Below are 19,398 nucleotides of genomic sequence, written 5' to 3' on the forward strand. Positions count from 1 at the left end.
TTTCCTATACAAAAGCCCCTCTTTGAAATGGTGTTTTCTGGGTGGGGTGGCTCCTTGATGGGAGAAGGTAAAGCTGGGGGGGTTGTGGGGGTAGGGAACGGGGAGGGTGTGGAATTTTAGAGATGGTGCATCCACCTCCAGCCACAGGGGCCCCTTGTCCTGCACAATCGCAGCCCACACAGCTGTTACCCTGTGCGCCTCGTCAGATTATGAGTCTCCAAAAATCCTTTGATTCCCTGTCAAACACAGGCAATAAAAACAACAAATAAGCAGGTAGCAACCACCGTCGCAACTGGGTTAATAAAAGAAACCAGGGTGACTGTCTAGCCTGCCCAGGTAGCTCAGAGACCTCCCTCTACCTGTCAGGGACCCTCAGAGATTTTCCTGTGGTCCCAGCAATCTAATGTAATGAAGGCTTGGGACTTTGATCAGCACAATGCAGCTGAGGGGCTTTGCCCACAGACTTTGCATCCAAGGAAATGAAAGGAAGGGGGTGGTGAAGCTCCCCTAGGAACCTAGCTGGGTCCCACTAAGAAGCCCAGCTGTGGGGCTAGGCAGCCAAGGCAAGAGGGAGACCGAGAGATGCCCTCTGAACCGTCCTTGGGCACAGTGCAGCGGACGGAGAAGAGGGTCTGTTGATCGTGTGAACAGGGAAGGCACTGAGCTCAAAGCCTCACACAGATTCAAACAGGAAAGATTTTTATCTTCCATGAATATTTAATTCTCCTGAAAGCCAACCATCTGCATATCACAATGCCCCAATGCACGCGTGCGGATTTTCTCCGTTGTCTTTCAAAAGAAAACAGACCATTTTGTTCTTCCTGTGATGCCTTGAAAGTTGCTTAAATGAGCATTGATCCCTTTGATCTCACGAGTGTGTGTATTTTAAAACAAAGTCAGCACGGCTACTTCCATCTATATGGTGGCGGGGGTGGGGGGCACAAAGGGGGCACAGAACAATGGAGGGAAACCACGTCGGTTTCCATTGGTTTTGTTTTGTTTTTGTTTTTGTTTTCTGGTGGCCTGTATCGCTATTCATTGACATTTTGAAGGCTGTTTAATTTTTGTTCGTGTCTTTTTATCTTCAGCTTCATGTGAATTGAAAAAGACTTCCATTGATCAGCAACCTACTGGGTTCTCCAATATCCTGCCCACCCTGTTGCACTGTACAAGCCTACAGCTGTCTGGGGCTTAATTATGCATGCACGCCTGCCAAGTCCAGAGGCCAAGGGGGCCTCAGCAGACCACACTTTCTCACTTGTTTCTGTGGTCATTATGATTGGGGCAGATCTCTACTTCTGAACCCATTTTGCAGCGTAAGCACACACCTCTCTCCCTCTGTTACAACCTCCATTGGCCTCTGCTTCCTCAAGAAGGAGCCCATTGCCAAGGTTAAGTCTCCTGGAGATGTCAGAAGGGTCCTTCCTGGGTTTGACAGATCTTTTTTTTACCTTCGTGGCCATGTTCAAAGGTATAAAAATGATCTTATCTCCCATCAGTTTTCTTCCAGATGGTTGGGAGCTTAAAAAAAAAAAAAAGAGGGGCGCCTGGGTGGCTCAGTGGATTAAGCCGCTGCCTTCGGCTCAGGTCATGATCTCAGGGTCCTGGGATCGAGTCCCGCATCGGGCTCTCTGCTCGGCAGGGAGCCTGCTTCCCTCTCTCTCTCTCTGCCTGCCTCTCCATCTACTTGTGATTTCTCTCTGTCAAATAAATAAATAAAATCTTAAAAAAAAAAAGAAGAAGAAGACGAAGACGAAGAAGAAGAGGAAGAAGAAGAAGAGCAAACAAGAATAGTTAACCAGATGCCGGCATCTGGGTGGAAACAAAGCAGGCTTAGAGCCAGGCATGTATAATGAAAAGGAGTAGCAGGCAGCGGAGCTTCCCACCTGCTGAAAGAAGGGAAGGGAGACTACTGAAAGCAGGTTTGTTAAGCATGCACATCAGAGCCTTCAGGGAAAGCTTTTCCAGCCTACCTGAAGGATCTCAGTCTTTGAAGAACAAAGCCTCAGGTGAAAGCATGGAGCTTGGCAAGGCACTGCGCTAAAAATAACCGAATTAGTGTTACTCTGAGTTGCCCTTCATCAAGAGATGGGCCCACAGAGTAACCAGCTCCTACAGAATGGCAGGTGCTGCTTATACCCACAAGGGAGGAGTGGTCAGAGACACCGACACTGTTTTGTAAGTGGAACACAAAATTAAATGCCCAGGTTGATCTCATCGAAAATCACGGGCTATTCTGGGCTCTTAAAGCTTTAAAAAAAAAAAAAAATTATAGAAATGTACGGAAACTTCAGAAGTAAGCAGGAATCCATGATGGGATGATTTACTGTGACAATTTTAAGACATAAAAATCTCAGGACGCCTGGATGGCTCAGTGGCTTGAGTGTCTGGCTCTTGGTTTTGGCTCAGCTCATCATCTCAGGGTCCTGGGATGGAGCCCCGGGTCAAGCTCCACTCTCAGCAGAGAGACTGCTGGAGAGTCTCTCTCGCACCCCTCCTACTCACGGGCACACGTGCACGCTCACTCACTCTCGCTCTCAAATAAATAAATCTTTAAAAAATAAATAAATAAAAACCTTTGGTGACAATGTGGCATTCAATTGGATGATTTCTACTGGAAGAAAATTCTTAACAAACATTTACATCAAATACTTGGCATGTACCATCTCTATTACTTGAGGCAGATTCTATTACTATTACCATTTTACAGATAACAGCACGGAGACCCAGAGAAGGACACTTTTCACAGACTGAGGGCTTCCATGTGGCAGAGCTGGGATTTGAACACAGTTGTCTCAGTCCAAAATCCATGCACATAACAGCTACTGTATTTTGCCCACCTAAGAACATTTGACTCAAATACTCTCTCCAGCATGTTTTCTCTGTCTCACAGATGTATACCAAGTGCCCAGCACTGTTAGAAGCTTTTCACAAGTACCTTCTAAGGTAAGTGTATTTTTTTTTTTTTTACCCCATTTTCCAGATAAGGGCTTCATGCTTACCTGGTCTGCCAAAGAGTTCTGAAATCTCAGCCAGCTTCAGAATCACCTGGAGGACTTTTTTAAGCAGAAATTGCTGGCCTCTACCCACAGTGTTTCCAGTTCAGAAGGTCTGGGTTGGAGCCCAGGAATTTACCTTTGTAACATGCTGAGCTGATGCTGCTGGGCTGGGGGCCACACTTTGAGAACCACTACACCAGGCGGTACTAGTATTATTTATAACTAATAGGGACAACTGATTATCCAGATCCTTCACATATATGTTACACATTCCCATCCTCAGAAGGCAGATATTATCCCCATTTTATAGCTGCGAAAAACCGGGTTCTGAAAAATTGGGGAATCGGATCACACCGATGGCCAACAGCAGAGCCAAACTCAAATGGAGAGCTGAGCATTAATGCTCAGGCTTTTCTAAGGAGGTCCACCCACCCTTCCAGGCCAAACGGTCTACTAAACCAAGTGCAGAGTTACTCCAGGATGTGCCGTTAGACTCAATGCCAATGTCATACAACGCACATTAGTAATTATGATTCCCTGGAAGACGCCAAACAGTGCCACCATCCTTAATACCTAGCTTAGAAAATAAAATTACTTTGTGCATGGTACAGTGTGTGAAATGACGAGATACATGCCATCAGTAAGGAAAGGATTTTCATAATCAAAAATGCGTTCAGTATTAAGAAAAAAATTTAAGTCAAAATATTAGAAACCTTATCTACTCTCCTCATGAACAGAAACATAGAAGAGATGGGTGGGGACTCCTGTTTATGAATATACAGACTTGTCCCTTTAAGTTTCTCAGTCGGATAGGGCTATTAACTAGAATGGAACCAAAGATCACATGCTTGCTCACCTCCCAGTATCAAGTTAGCAGCAATATTTAAATTATTACTATTAATCCATCCAAAGACGAACCGGTGCCCTGTAGCCCAAAGAGTACCACGAAGTCCATTTGCACAGTTCATTTCCTTGAGTTTTATGCTGAGGAAGAGAAAAGAAGTCCAATTGCCTGAGAGAGATTTTTTATCTACCATATCGCTAACTAACGTCTTTTTCCCCCTCAATTGGAAATTAAACTCATAAGCGTCACTTTTTATCTGCCTCAAGTGTATCAGTGTAACATGAATGCTAACTCATGATTCACTAATGTCTGAAGCAATCTCTCAAACCACATTTTTGAAATTGCCATTTTTACACCACTTTGCAGAAAAGAATGACCCAATAAACATTCATGTCTTAGTAGAAACGCAGAGAGTTCGATTTGGGCTTCAAACCAATCTGAAATGGAATTCCCACTTGGTATCCACCTCCCTGAATAGGTTATTTAACCTCTCTGAAGGTCACTATCTCAATGGGTAAGATCTCAGGGATGCTAATATCTACCACATGAACTTGTCCTGAGAACATCTGAGAATGTCTTAGGAAATAATGTTTGTGGACCTTTCCCACTTCCATGAAAATTTATATTTGAAATGTTTTATCGGTGCCCCTTTCCTTCCATACATATACATATAAATTCTCCTTTAAAAAAAATACACACACACACACATATATATAATATATTCTCTATATATTCTTATATATATGTATGGATGTGGGGTTTGGACACAGGTATGGATATAGAGTTGTAACCTGTATTTTATCATTGCATCAGATTTTATATTTTTTTGCTTTGTACTTCTTCCCATATACATTACTCTTCCTTGTTATTTGCCTTTTCAATAATTATCTGGTATAGGATTACTTTACTAGAAAATCACATGCTTTTCATATCCCCTATTGGGAACATTTGGGTTTCCCCTACTTTTTCGTACAGAAAAACTAAAGAATGTCCTTTGTTTTCTTTTTTTTTTTTAAGATTTTATTTATTTATTTATTTGACAGAGAGAAAGATCACAAGTAGGCAGAGAGGCAGGCAGAGAGAGAGGAGGAAGCAGGCTCCCTGCTGAGCAGAGAGCCCAATGGGAGACTCAATCCCAGAACCCTGAGATCATGACCTGAGCGGAAGGCAGCAGCTTAACACACCGAGCCACTCAGGCGCCCCTGTCCTTAGTTTTTTTTTTTTTTTTAAAGATTTTATTTATTTATTTGAGAGAGAGACAGTGAGAGAGAACATGAGCAAGGAGTTCAGAGGGAGAAGCAGACTCCGCATGGAGCTGGGAGCCCGATGTGGGACTCGATCCCGGGACTCCAGGATCATGACCTGAGCTGAAGGCAATCGTCCAACCAACTGAGCCACCCAGGCGCCCCTGTCCTTAGTTTTCATAGAGTACTTCTCTCTCATGTCTTTGGATCATCCCTTCCTTGTCTGGGAAGTGATGGAATTAGAAGACCACATCCAGGGGCGCCTGGGTGGCTCAGTGGGCTAAGCCGCTGCCTTCAGCTCAGGTCATGATCTCAGGGTCCTGGGATCGAGCCCCACATCGGGCTCTCTGCTCGGCGGGGAGCCTGCTTCCTCCTCTCTCTCTCTCTCTCTGCCTGCCTCTCTGCCTACTTGTGATCTCTGTCTGTCAAATAAATAAATAAAATCTTAAAAAAAAAAAAAAGAAGACCACATCCAAAGGAAGTGTGGAAAGGAGAAATACATTTTCAAACATGGTTCAAATCCATCAGAGCTTCTCAACAAGTTACGGCACTGAGGATGATGTCCTGTTTTGTGAATTCACGGGTCATTTCTCTCCATCCACCTTTCCGTTCTTCTCCAAGGAGAGTTTTTCCAAACCAATCCCATGCTTGGCTCACATGAGATGCTGTTTTTTTGAAGGCAGAAGGTACTCCAGATCACGGGGAAGGAGGTCAGTCAGAAATAACCAGGTCACAAACAAACCTGACTGAAAGATAGTGCTCGAAAAGACAGTCACTATCCTATTCATTCTACTATGCTTTGACCTCCATTTACCCTATCCTGTCAGAAATCATCTATTAATAGAAGGTGTGGAACAGAACCTAAAATAAATAACAAGTGCTGGGTTCCCCAGCAGTGGGTGAACTCACTGTTAGATGCCCTTGAAGTGCCAAGGGTCTACTTTTGTCAAAACAAAATACACTGCTCCTGGGATGAGTATTTCCTAGCAGATGTCCAAGATTAACAAGGATGCCCAGGTAAGATACACACTTTAAGAGACAAGGCTGCGTTACAACCCCGTAATGAGGTATGCCTGAAAGAAAGAACATGCATTGTTTGCTCCTTCTGGGAATAATGGGTCATAAGCTATTCTTTACTGAGAAGTCAATGCAAATAAAAACATTAAAAAGTAGTAATTCATTCGTTCAACAATTATTTGGTAGGTGCTTACTGGATGCTTATATTGTTCTAGAAGCTAGGGAGTTAGGCCAACAAAATACCAAGATACCTACCTTCATCAACCTTACATCCAGCTGAGGTTTTAGAGGGGTTTGAAGGAAGCAAAGAAAAAACATTTCCAGTTCTCCAGAAGAACATCTCAAACATGTTGATCCCTAATTTAGCTCATTGGCACTTTTCTAAATGCTAGACCTTGTTGGGAACACCCATGATGTCATCCCCAACTCTCACCTGATGCAAATCACCCAGGCGGCTCAAACAACCAGGACCTCCCTACTTCCCAGGGCAGGCTACTGCCTTTTTGTATATGGCAGAGTAATTAGAAATTCCTTTAAAATAAGAATTTCCCTCTGTAGCTACATAGTACCATCCAATGATGAAAGATGGTGATGCCCCGAGCTTGCAGCCAGTGCTAAGATGTTAGCCTCATAAGGAGAGCTGGACTTCCTTCCTAGGGCGGTGGAAGAGACAAGCCCATCTTTACCCAGTTACATGGGAAGTACAGCCCCAGCCACCACCACACACCTCCTCCCCCGCCCCCGGGCTGCTACTTCTCTCAGCGATCCTCTTCCATTTTAGGTTTGATTTCTAAGGAACTAGCCAACAAAAGCACTTATCTTGCACCAATTTCAGACATGTTAAAATACTATGAAGAGCCGTGGGGTAGGGACCCTCCTTCTTTCGGTATTTTCCACAGTGTCTTTTAGGGCATCTAAGAGAATCATTTTTTATTGTCTAATGTACTTCATGACAGTTTTGAAATGTAACCATTCAACACTTGTATTTTAGGAGGGTGTATGGTAACAATAAAGAAACACACACACACCCACGCACACACATCATCCCGACAGGGTCGATCAAGATTAAATTTCCCCCCAGGATGAAAGGGAGAGATTTGTGCGGAAACAGGCAGGTCCCTGCCCCTAACGACTCCACGGTTTGAAGACCACGCTGTATCTTTGCTTCAAAAGGCTGCAGTTCATTACGGCATTCATGTCAGAGACCAATAAAAAAAAGCACCAGGGAGAGTGATTTTGGGTTCCTTGAACACAACGAAATTTGTTTTCCGCTAAAGATGAACACAAAGCTTTGTATCCACAAATTAAGCACATTAACGACCCTTTCTCGGGCCCCATTTACGAATGAAAGAGAGCGCGCGCAATTATATACACAGCCTACATATAATATATATATAATTATTATTAGCCACCACACAGTAAGGTTAATTGTTGCCTCTCTGAACACTTCTTCTGCAAGCCGTGGATAAATCCCACGCTGAATAGAAGTGGCTCGTATTTAGGTCACGCAAAGTCATTGCCGTTTTTTAATTTAAACTGCGCACCAGATTAAAACACAAGAGTATTTCGGGAGGACAATTCTGAAGGAGCCGCAATAGGCAGTCATTTGGCGTCGAAAGTTTCCACAGCACACCCCAGGGACGTGTTAATCAAAGCTTTTTAATGGATTCAGTCTGATCCGTGACAGGCTTTGTTCCAGAGATGGCATTCGCTGGCTGGGGCTCCAAGTTATCAATAAGACACAGTAATTGCAGGGAGTGATTGAGCCGCATTTCTGGGACCTCATGCCATTCCGCCCTTGCTTATTATTGGCAGAAGCGCCTTGCAGTACAAGTCAAAAGACGACTTGTTTCTTCCTGTCATCCCCCAACATACAACGAAGGGAAATTAAGCAACCAAAAAACCTGACAGGACTCCATTTAAAACAACAACCAACAGCAACACGCACTACCATCTCCAATTCCTAAGTCTCTGTTTGAGACTTTGAAGCTGGGGCTGGGCAGCCCATCTTTGCACCCGATCAAATAAATCTATTTTAACCAGAGCAGGCAGGCGAAGCTCCTCTGTGGGCTTGGGCCCGTTCTGCCAGAGCTGGCTCACCAAGTTCTTTATTATTACTCCCAAGTCAAAGCGGCCACAGGCTAAACTAATGACAGGCTCACATTGGTCACCTCCAGGGACAGCGAGCTTTTCAGTCATTTAAGAATGTTAACACTCCCCATCTGATAGAGGTGGTCTTGGTGCCTGTTCCAAACCAGGCATGTAATAGGGACCAAACAGTTGTTTTCTTTAATAAGTCACGATTCTCACTGTGGAAGATCAGAATCATTCCCCAGTAAGAGACGTCAAGGTGGGCGAGCCAAGGTGAAGGAATGTTAGAGAAGGAGCCAACCTCATTTCAAGAGCTTCTGCACATCCACAAGGCTGTCTTCAGCTCCCACGTCTCTGAGCTACCCTGTCGCCACTAAAGAAACCCATACCTGGAGAGCCGGTGTCAACACCTTAGAAAGCAAGGGCAAAAAACGACGAGACCACGTGTGGCTCTCCCTAGCCGGTCACACACTGTTTCCTTGTGTGCTGATGTGGCCGCAGCTGTTACAGCCCTGCCCCAGGCAAGAGGTCATGGAGATTTATCAGCCCCATTCAGGTCAGCTCTGAACCTACCGAGACACAAATGGCACCGCCTTCCTGTGTCTTTGGCCAGGAAATAAAACTGCCGAGAGACGTCAGCAGGTGATCTAACACTTGTAGCATTAGGACTCTTCAGGCATTAGCACGCTTACATGTCCATGAAATGTCTCCCGAACGGAGTCCAGCCTCCTTGGTGGGCTCCACAGCCCACCTACTCGAGACAAACTCTGCTCTCAGTCTCGTCCCTTCTCCCCGGCAAACACCGTCCTACTTTGGTTGGTCGCGTAACACATCTTGGGATTTCATGCCTCATCTTTGTTTTGAACACTCCTTCAGCCCCAACCAGCCTCATTGCCCACTTGTGGAATTCCTGCTTCACCCTCGAGCGCCACTCCGATGCCGTCTCCCCACGGCAGTCAGAATGAGCTGAGACAAGGGGCAGAGCCGCAGAAGGCTGGGGCACGAGGGTCGCGCGGTACCGGGGACCTCAGGGGTCACAAAGCTTTAGGGAGACAACTCAGCTCCAAGCCAAGAGGTCATTCGTCCTCAGAACGCCAAGCAATGGCCCACGATTTCAAGCAAGAGTGAACCTCTAAGAGTGACTAGAGAAGGCTGAGAAAGGAAAGAAACTCACCTGGGTTCTACCGCTGTGATGGCTGGCCAGGAGCACCTGCAGAAAGTCATCCAAGAAACCGTTCACCTCGCTAAAGGCTGACAGCTAGGACAGAACACTGGGAAAACCAAGTCCTTGAAGAGCACTGACACACATGGCTAGGCCTCCTCCCGGCCGCCATCTCCCTGTCTTTGCTTCTTTGCCCCTTGATTAAATTCGAGAACAGTGCTACTCAGACTTTAGATCGCTAGAATCACCTGGAGGGGTTAGCCATACAGACTGATGAGCACCTCCCCACCACACATAGCTCTTCTATCCAGTAGACCCGGGGTGGGGTGAGATTATTTGCATTTCTAACAAGTCCCAGGTGAAGCTGATGTGAACGGTCTGGCCAGAGCACAGGCTGAGAACCCCTGTCTTGGGAAGTCACCTGACTCCCACTTCTCTCTGTTCTGGGGGTTATGGATGGAAGGACCAGAGGAAAAGGGGCAAGAAGACTGTAAGAAATGATTGCGATGGTCCTAATGAGAGACGAGAGCTCAAATTAGGGAGCGGCTGGAGGAATGGAGAGAGAAAAGAGAAAGTGAGCATTTACTGATTAACTAGATTTGGATATGAGAGATTAAAAAAAAAAAATCAAGTATGTCCCTACATCTCGGGCTTCAGGAACTAAAAGATGCGTGTTTTATAAGTAGAAGGGACCTATGTTTGATAACTGGTGTCAGGAAGGAGACAGTGAGGCTGACAGGTTGGTACCAAAGGCAAAGGGATAAATGACACAACAAGATCTGTGAGGACTTGGATCAGAAAGGAACAGCCCCAGGGGAAGGAGCGGAAAGGAACAGAGACAGTGAAGATCATTTGTGGACAGGAAGTTAGGAACCTGGGGAGTTCCTATTTGTCATTTTCTTTGTGAAACAGATGAAGTTTCAGGATTTGAGAGAAACTAGTAAGGGAAACAGAAAAGTCAAGTGACTGGGGATAAGGACAACTGCTGAGTAGCACTGATAGATGGGCAGGACATCCCTCCCATCTGGGAGGTTCAGGTAAGCTATACAACAATCCGACACGCTTCCCACTGAATGTGAGCTCAAGGTCTCCCAGCTATTGAATGAGAGAGCCAAATTCAGAATCCAGGTCTATTGATTTTCACAACAGGTAAATAGTTTCCTTTCCAAGACAGAGTCTGTCATTACCAAAAATAGAGAACATGCTTTTTGGATAGGAAGGGAAAGGATCGGGACTTCCTTCCACCTTCTCTTCCCACAGGTGTTCAGAGCCTTCTGCGCTGTAAATGTTTGTGTCACTTGTCAATTCGGACACTGAAATTCTAACTCACAAAGGTAGGGACTTTGGAAGGTGAATGGGATTAATGCTCTTATAAAAGAGACCCCACACAGAACCTCCCATACCCGGCTTCCTCCTCCTCTATGCCAGGGATACAGTGAGAAGTCTGTGGCCAGGAGGAGGGCCCCGTCTCAACCATAGTGGCACCCTGATTTCAGGCCTCCAGCCTCCAGAACTGTGACGAGTAGATTTCTGGTGTTTATAAGCTGCCCAGTCTGTTTTCTTACAGCAGACAAGATGGAAAGAAGTGAAGAAGCTTTTCCTTAGATGTTTCTGATAGCCCTCTCTGTGGGTGCAACCCCCTACTTCAGTAAATTCATTAGCGATGGACTCATACTCTAAATAATTAACAACCCACCTCCAGGGTGCTTCCAGTTCTGTCAACAGGTATCATAAAAGTCTCCAAACAAAATGAATTTTAGCTACTATTTAAAGTAAAAGCAAGAGAGCCCGGGTATGTAACCCTGTCCTTTCACAGGGGAAGAAGTTCAATCTCTCAAAAGGTAGAAATCGTTGCTTTTGCTGGTCCATTTCAGAGTCATTAGAGATTGCATTTCAAAGCTGCTTCCCAGAACAGTGCTGCTGTCTCAAATAAAGGCACACAATCTTGAGAGTATGGGATCGGCCTGCCACGGTGGAAACGGCAGATTTGAACACAATTCAGAATAGGGTTACGTAGCCCTGGTGTGGGAAAGCTTCCTGCACAGGTAACCTGAGAACATATTTAGAAACACTCCGCTGTTCTCAGCACCAACTGGATTGATCTGGTTTTGTCCATCCGTGCAAAAGCACTGGTCTGAAAACAGCTGCTTTAGATTCCCCCAAGGTGAAAACAAGCGCCACCCCTCAACCTACACACACGTGCACATAGGAAGGGCATAGGTCCACAGACCTCCACACGCATTCTCTGGAAACTCGTGTAAGGGTGGCTAGCCAATGTCAAGCAAATTGAAAGCAAAGTCAGTCGGTGTGACATCCAGGTATGATTCCCAGTCTGGAGAGAAACAAGCATGGAAATAAAGGATTTGGGGGGTTATTTTTCCTTGAGGTCTTCAATCACGGGGGCCACTTCTGGAATATTCAGGCCACTTCAGTGACGGCTGATGGAAACCCATCTCCTTCCAATGCAGTCTGATGACACCCAGAACCGTGAGCCCAGCCTCACAGGTGCTCGGCGCACCTCCAATAGGCACTTGTCTCCAATCCCCGCTCAGGGTCAATTTTATTCTGCAAGTGGTTCTTGGAGCAATCTCCCATGATGAGAGGAGCATCAGCTCTTCTTCAATCTTTTGAGCAGCCCCCTTGAACGCTACCGTCACCGTTAGAAGAGTAGATTCTTTCTCCTAATTTGATTCCTGAACCTGGAAGTCCACAGGGATAGCCTCACATTTAACCGTTTAAAATTTCCAGCAGGATCAAATACCGCAGGAGAAAATGGTGCCATCAAATGTCATGTTCGTATGTTAAGTTCAGGTTCTCAAACCTCCAACGGGGACTCCATACAGGCAGCAAGCCTGTTCCTTTTATCCCCAGTAGACTCTTGCCCATTTCTCAAGTTGACTATTTTGGAACTCCCCTCACCTCACAACTCGCACACCTCTGTCCTCACTCCCAGCATACAGCATTACCTCAGACTTCATGCAGAAAACAGCAATTAAACACAAAACCTCTCTCTCACCAACCCAAGCCTACTTTCCTACTCCACTGTTGTTTCTCATAAGCAATGAAGACCCCCTCTCACTAACCACCAACCTCTTTACTTGGAACACCAACGCATCATTCTGCAAGAATCTCCCTTCCTTGGTCATTCTCTGCCTTTCTGCTGCATCCTCCAACTCCCAATTTCTAATGGGAAGTTTCCATTTGAGGTGCTGCCTTGTTGAGATTAAAAACAAACAAAAAACACAGCAACACATCTCCTCGCCGCCCATCTGTCCAGCCAGCCACTCCGCTTCAAGACCCCTCTGCACACGGGTCTCCAACGGCTGTCTCATTCCCCACCCCCACCACCACCCCCACTACATTCTCAACACACTGCTCTGTCCTCCTAAGCCCACACCTGCTGAAACTGTCCTTCTCAGGTGTTCACTGACATCCAGGTCACCAAACCCAAAGGATGCTTTTCTAGACCTTTCAGCAGTTCTCCGAATACAGATGTTTATGCCCTTCCTCAGGCCTTCTTTTGCCTTGTATTCTCTGGAGGTTTCCCTCCTCCCATACCAGATGCTCTTCTCAGAATGTCTTGTGGGCTTCTTCTCCTCTGGAGAAGAAAGGATTAGCCCTGGGTCTCGCCTCTCTCCCCACCACAGGGCTACCTTCTTACAAGCGTTTCAAACCCATCTTTATACAATGACTTGCAATTTTCTTCAACCTGTCTTCCTTTCCTCCCCTCTGAGCTCCAGGCTTGTGACTACACCACCTAATTGATGTCTCCACTTGTATTTCCCACGGACAATTTCAAATGACTCTGTCAACTACAGAGCTCTCGATGGTTCCCCTCAAGGCTGTACGTTCCTCCTCAAACACCCACCCAGTCTTCCTGTTTTAGGAATATCAGAACCAGCATGTATTTACAGTTTATTATGTGCCAGTAAGCCAGTCAGCTACTAATCACCGCATGTAAACCTCACAGCATTCCTATGGAATAGATAAGTTTCTTATCCCTATTATATAGAGGAGAAAACCAAGACACAAAGAGATTAACTTTGCCAGGGTCAAAGTGCTAATAACAATCTCAGACGGGGTGAGGAAGCAGGCATTCTAGCTTAATGGCCAGTACACTACAATGTCCTCTTGCCAGAGACCTAAGAGTTCTGGTGAGTATTTTTTTCCCACAACCCCTACAGCTAAATCTTCAGCAGGTCTGGTTAACGACGGGTCTAAGATCTATCATTGCAAACTTACCTACTTCTCCTCATAGCTGCAACCACCACTTTGGTCTTAGGTAGCCCACGGGTACACAGTCTTCTAATTAACTTAACCCTCTGCCACTTCTTCCATCTCTGAGCCACTCACCATGGATGGGCAAACATCACTTAAAATGGGAAAGATATATCACTCTCTGGTTTAAAACTGTCAAAGGCATCCCACTGCAGTGTGATGGAAACCTGAGATCTTCACCATGCCCTGCAGGGCCCTGCATTTCTCTCCAACTTCATCACAAACCACTCTTGCCCCAACTCACAGCTTCTTACCCACGGTGGCCTCCTTTCCCTGCCACAGATGATGCCAGACTCCCCTCCCTCACTCAAGGACTTGGCCCTTTTCCCTCGTCTGGAGTGTCCTACCCCAACTGACTGCCTCCTGTCCACCCTAGTCCCTCATCCCAGGATCGTCCCTCACAAACGTTGCCTCTAAAGTATGGCCCCAAGCGATGTGCTACCTTACACAACTTACAACTATTTATTCTCCATGGGTTTTTTGGTTTTTGGTTTTGGTTTTTCTTTAAATCTGTCCTCCCTTAAGAAGCTCCATGGGGGCACCTGGGTGGCTCAGTAGGTTAAAGCCTCTGCCTTCGGGTCAGGTCATGATCTCAGGGTCCTGGGATCAAGCCCTGCATCAGGCTCTCTGTTCAGCAGGGAGCCTGCTTCCTCCTCTCTCTCTGCCTGTCTCTCTGCCTACTTGTGATCTCTCTCTCTGTGTGTCAAATAAATAAAAAATATCTTTAAAAAAAAAAAAAAAAGAAGAAGCTCCATGAAACCTAAACCAGATCTTTCTCATTTTTATGTTATTGCCAATATCCAGGCTTAATCAATTGTAATTAATTAATGTACTTTTTCTATATTCCTTAAATATCTTAAATGGGGCAGGAATTCCAACATTTAAGGTATGATTTTTTTTAAAAGGGAAACCGATTTTTATGAATCACAAAAAATTTAGAAGTACACATTCCCGAAAGAGCTACAAGTAAAGGGGAGAAAAAAATTTCCCTGGACAAACAGAAACATAAATTGTTGAAAGAAGCTTAGCTTGGCATTAAAAAAAAAGAGGGGGGGGAGCTCCTGGTTGGCTCAGTGGGTTAAAGTCTCTGCTTTCGACTCAGATCATGATCCCAGGGTCCTGGGATCGAGCCCCACATCGGGCTCTCTGCTTGGCAGGGAGCCTGCTTCCCCCCATCTCTCTCAACCTGCCTCTCTGTCTACTTGTGATCTCTGTCAAATAAATATATAAAATATTAAAAAAGAGAGAGAGAGAGAGAGAGAGAGAGAAATTGTGGTCTCTATGTCTATGAGCGAATGGGGCACATGGGGTCCGCTTGACCTGCGAAGTGCCTAAGAAACTGAATTTAATAAAAATATTCAAACCACTTGTCAAAAGAGCCAAGATTAGAAACTTCCTAATATTGGAACAATATGGATGGTTAAATAGTAGAGGATGAAAAAAGACAAACACATCACCTAAACTGTTAAACTTTCTCCAAAAACCATGAAATTGACTCGATTCTCACTGAAAATAAGAACGTGTGTTGCCACCTGTCAAGATGTCCAACTAATCCCTCTCAAACAGGCACCAAGGGCAGCACGGTTGAAAGGGTGGGCTCAACAACAGCTTTGTTCAGTGGGATCCGGGGGCCAGTAAATTCGGCAAAGATGGCGCCAAGACCTAACTGACGCTCTGTTCGGGAACACCACCTATCTCTGCCACAGCCCTAGGCTACCTTCCCCACGTGCTGCCTTCCAAATTCTTGCTCATGATGGTGGGCGTTATACTGCACACCCAAAACACTTCACTCATTCATTCATCCACTCATTCATTGATTCAGCGAATCTACCTCCAGAGTCTCCTCTATGCCAAGCACAGTTCCAGGAGCTGGGGTTTGGGCAGGAACAGACAAGGCTCTGCTCTGGCCAAGCTTTCAACATCCAGGGGATAAAAAAGAAAGCATGATAATGACCCAAGAACCCAGGAGGTACATGAAGGAAATGAAACAGGGGAACATAAGAAGCAAGTGAGTAGGGCCCATTGGGGTGAAAATGGATGGTGCCCAAGTTGGGGAGACAGCTGAGGGCTTTCTGGACAGTGTTTGGGGCACCTGGGTGACTCAGTCGGCTAAGCATCTGCCTTTGGCTCAGGTCACGATCTTAAGAGTCCTCAGATCGAGTCCCACCATCAGGCTCCCTGCTCATCGGAGAGTCTGCTTCTCCTGCTTCCTCTGCCCCTTTCCCGTGCACACTCACCCTCTCGTCCTCTGTCTAAAATAAATAAATACATAAATAAATAAAAAGACAGTGTTTCACCTGAGGAAAAACAATACCAGGCTATGCCCCAAAGCACCCACAGAGATTCAAATATGAGTAGGGCTCCTGAAAGCATTTCCTTGTTAAATCCACTTTTAGCAACAATACTGCTAAGTCAGCTTAGCCAGAACCCTCCCCCCCTCAATATCTGACCATGCTCCATATCTGACCACATTCCACTTCTTCCCACCAACCCCTGGGAGATGTCTGACCCCCTGGCCTACCTTCGGCAAGAATCCTGTGAGGACAGTTCAGCCAGAATCCTTCTCCCCTGTGAGGTTTCTTCTCAGTGACTTTCCATCCACTGAGCCCACCTGGTCCTTGGCTGTGAATTCCCATTTGCCCACGACAACTGTAAAATCCCACTGCAGGGGGTCCTATACCTCATGAGATGGTTCTGGATCAACCTGTCTTGCCACCCATACCAAGGGTCACTGAATGGTTTTTTTTTTTCCCCTTTAACAGCATGAACAGTCAATGGCCCATTGCTGGGTGTGGCTCAGCACAGTGAGCAGTGTGTGAAGACATCAGGCCAGACCATGGGGTTCTGGGAGGCCACGTTGAGGAAGGGCTGATCTAGATCTTCTCTCCACCCTCCCTCCACCATGGGTGTGCAACGCGTGGGCAGGCAGACTTTGGTATGCTCTTGCCCTTTGGCTTCTGCTGGGTTAAGCTACTGCTCCTACCTCCTACTTTAAAGAGAGCAGAGTGTGAGTGCAGAATGAGGCTGCTGTGGACAGCTGTGACCCTCCAATTGAAGGTCAAAATGCCCATAAGGAGATCACCCCCTACAATTCTCTCTCTGGGTTCCTGTAACTGCTCCTTGCACCTTACCTTTCACGCATGGGGTAGTAACAGCCTTGCACTCTTAACATTTCTTGGGGTACTGTGCCATCCTCATTGCTTTCTCAAAACCCTATCCAGGGCCACCTAGAAATTCCCATCAAACACCCAATGAAAGAGTGATGTTCTTGCCAGGACTCTGACTGATAGATTTTCATCTAAAAACGCTACACCAAGCCCCTTTCTCATTTGAGCAGTTACCTTTTGCTTTCTTGGTCTTGATAAGCCACTTGCTAGAAGCTGGTTCCTGTGAGTGGCACCTCACTCCACAGAACATCGCCTTTGGAATTTTCAGAGGCTTTGAGGTCGATTAAATGTCATTCAGCTCCTCTGGTTCCCTTTCTTTGCACAAAGCTTCCCTGAGATCAGAGCACTCTTTAGGGTGATGCAAGTCATACCAATAAAACGATTCAGGACGGAATCTTGAAACTGAAAGGCAGTGTGGCAGAGAAAGAACACTGGGTGTGTAATTCAAGTTTCAATGTGTGACTCCTTGCTGGTCCATTTCTTCATCTTGAAGAGTGTGATGATAACTGTACAGGGGTCAACTAATTCATCAACAATTATAGTAAGAAGAGTAGATGGACTCATCGGACCACAGTGAGCGACTCGGCTCCATTGTAGGGAACAACCACTCAATAACAGCATTAATCAATCCAGCATTCACTCTTTACTTCACTGATTCTGAGACACAGATTACATACAAAATCCATGAAAATCCTTATCTTGATGGTGCCTTAAAATTACAATGACCCCACAAACATTAAAATATGGAAGTTACAGTAGCCAGCTTGGGTTCCCATTATGAAGTATCACAGATATTTATTTCTCACAGTTCTGGAGGCTAGAGAGTCTAAGATCAAGGTATCAGCCAATCTGGTTCTTAGTGAATGTTCTCTCCTGGCTTGCAGCTGGCCGCCTTCCCATAATGTCCTCAAGGCTAGAGGAGAGAGCTCTGGTGTCTCTTTATCTTTATAGAAGGATCCCACTCTATCTATAAGGCACTACAGCTATGACCTCATTTAACCTTGAACATCTCCTCCTGGGCCCTGTCTCCAAATACAGTTACATTGGTTAGATTTGGAAAGGGACACAAACATTCAGTTCATAACACACACCAACTTCATGTTAATCATTCCCTAAATATTGTCTATTTCCCTCACAAATAGAACAGGGAGATGATTTGGAATTCCATTGGATTCTAAGTGTTTTTACTCTACAATACATAAAGATGCATGCTAAAAATAATTTAAAACACTAAGTTGGTTCACTACAACTTATATCAGTAAATTGTTCACTTAGAATAAATGTGCAGAATTAAACCAAAAAGCCAGTCACTAATGTATGCAACTCCATGGTTTCTCAAAACCTAAATACAAATGGTTATCATTGGTTGGGTAAAATTTCAAGCAACCATTTTGATGAGGAAGAGAAATATTTTTACCTTTCTTCCAGACTTATTCAGACTTCAATACGGAATTAAAAATGTGTAGCTATTATAAAAAAGGCAAGAACCTTGAGAATTCTATTTATACAACAGAATACTTCACAACTATTTTTAAGTTAACCAAATCCACATGTTTCAACATAAACAAATCTCAAAAACAAATACGCAAGGAAAAAGTAAAAAGATTTCAGAAAAATAGATCGGTTATCCCTTTTCCCTCTTTGTTTTCTACCTTCGAAGAGTATGAACTAAGGCAAACATTCTAACTTCACCTCTGAGGAGCCTGAATGGCATCTTCATAGAGTTTGTTACCTTATTTTCTGAACTTTAAAGAATTTTTAAAATATTCAAAACTAAACACAGAACATGCTAGGAATTAACAACAGTAATAACAAACCAAGATAATCATGCACAAGACGATAACAACAAAATAAAGAACTAAAAAAGAATTACATTTGGGGAAAACACAAACTATTTCCTGACTACACCATTTCCAAATGATTATAAATCAGAATGCCAGCTCCTCCCCTAGTAAGTTTGGAAAGAGAAGGGTGATCAGGTTTCTTTCTTAAAGTCTTCAATATGTTCATGCACTTTTATAACTTCAAGGACGGATACTCAGCAGGATGAGAGTATGACATTTCACATTTCACAAACATTCTAGGAGTAAAGGACTTTCCCCAGGATAGATCAGAATGTGGAGTAGCAATTGTACTTGCAAAACTCAAATATTTCTGTTAATTTTTTCAGCTCTCTGTAGGAAGACTATGTAGCAGAGGAGTTTTCAATCTTTTGGTCTCCAAAAATTAAGGACCCCAGAGAGTTTTTGCTCATGTGGGTTATGCCTGTCACCATTTACCCTACTGGAAAGGAAATAACTATTGTGATCTTTAAATTACAATTATATATATGCCCATCACCTGTGAACCAATATTTTAAATGAAAATAATCATATTACAAAAATAGTGAGAAGGGTGATGTTGCTTTTTACTTTGGCAAATCTCTTTCGTGCCTGGTTTGATGGAAGATAGGTGAGCCCTCATGTCTGTTTCTGCTTCATTGTTTTTGGTTGAAGTATATGAAGAAAATCTGGCTTTACACAGATACAAAGACAGAAAAAGAAGGAATACCTTAATGATCTTTACAGATGATTGTAAATACTCTTTAATACTCAGC

This window comes from Mustela erminea, chromosome 3, assembly GCF_009829155.1.
Source record: "Mustela erminea isolate mMusErm1 chromosome 3, mMusErm1.Pri, whole genome shotgun sequence".
NCBI lineage: Eukaryota > Metazoa > Chordata > Mammalia > Carnivora > Mustelidae > Mustela > Mustela erminea.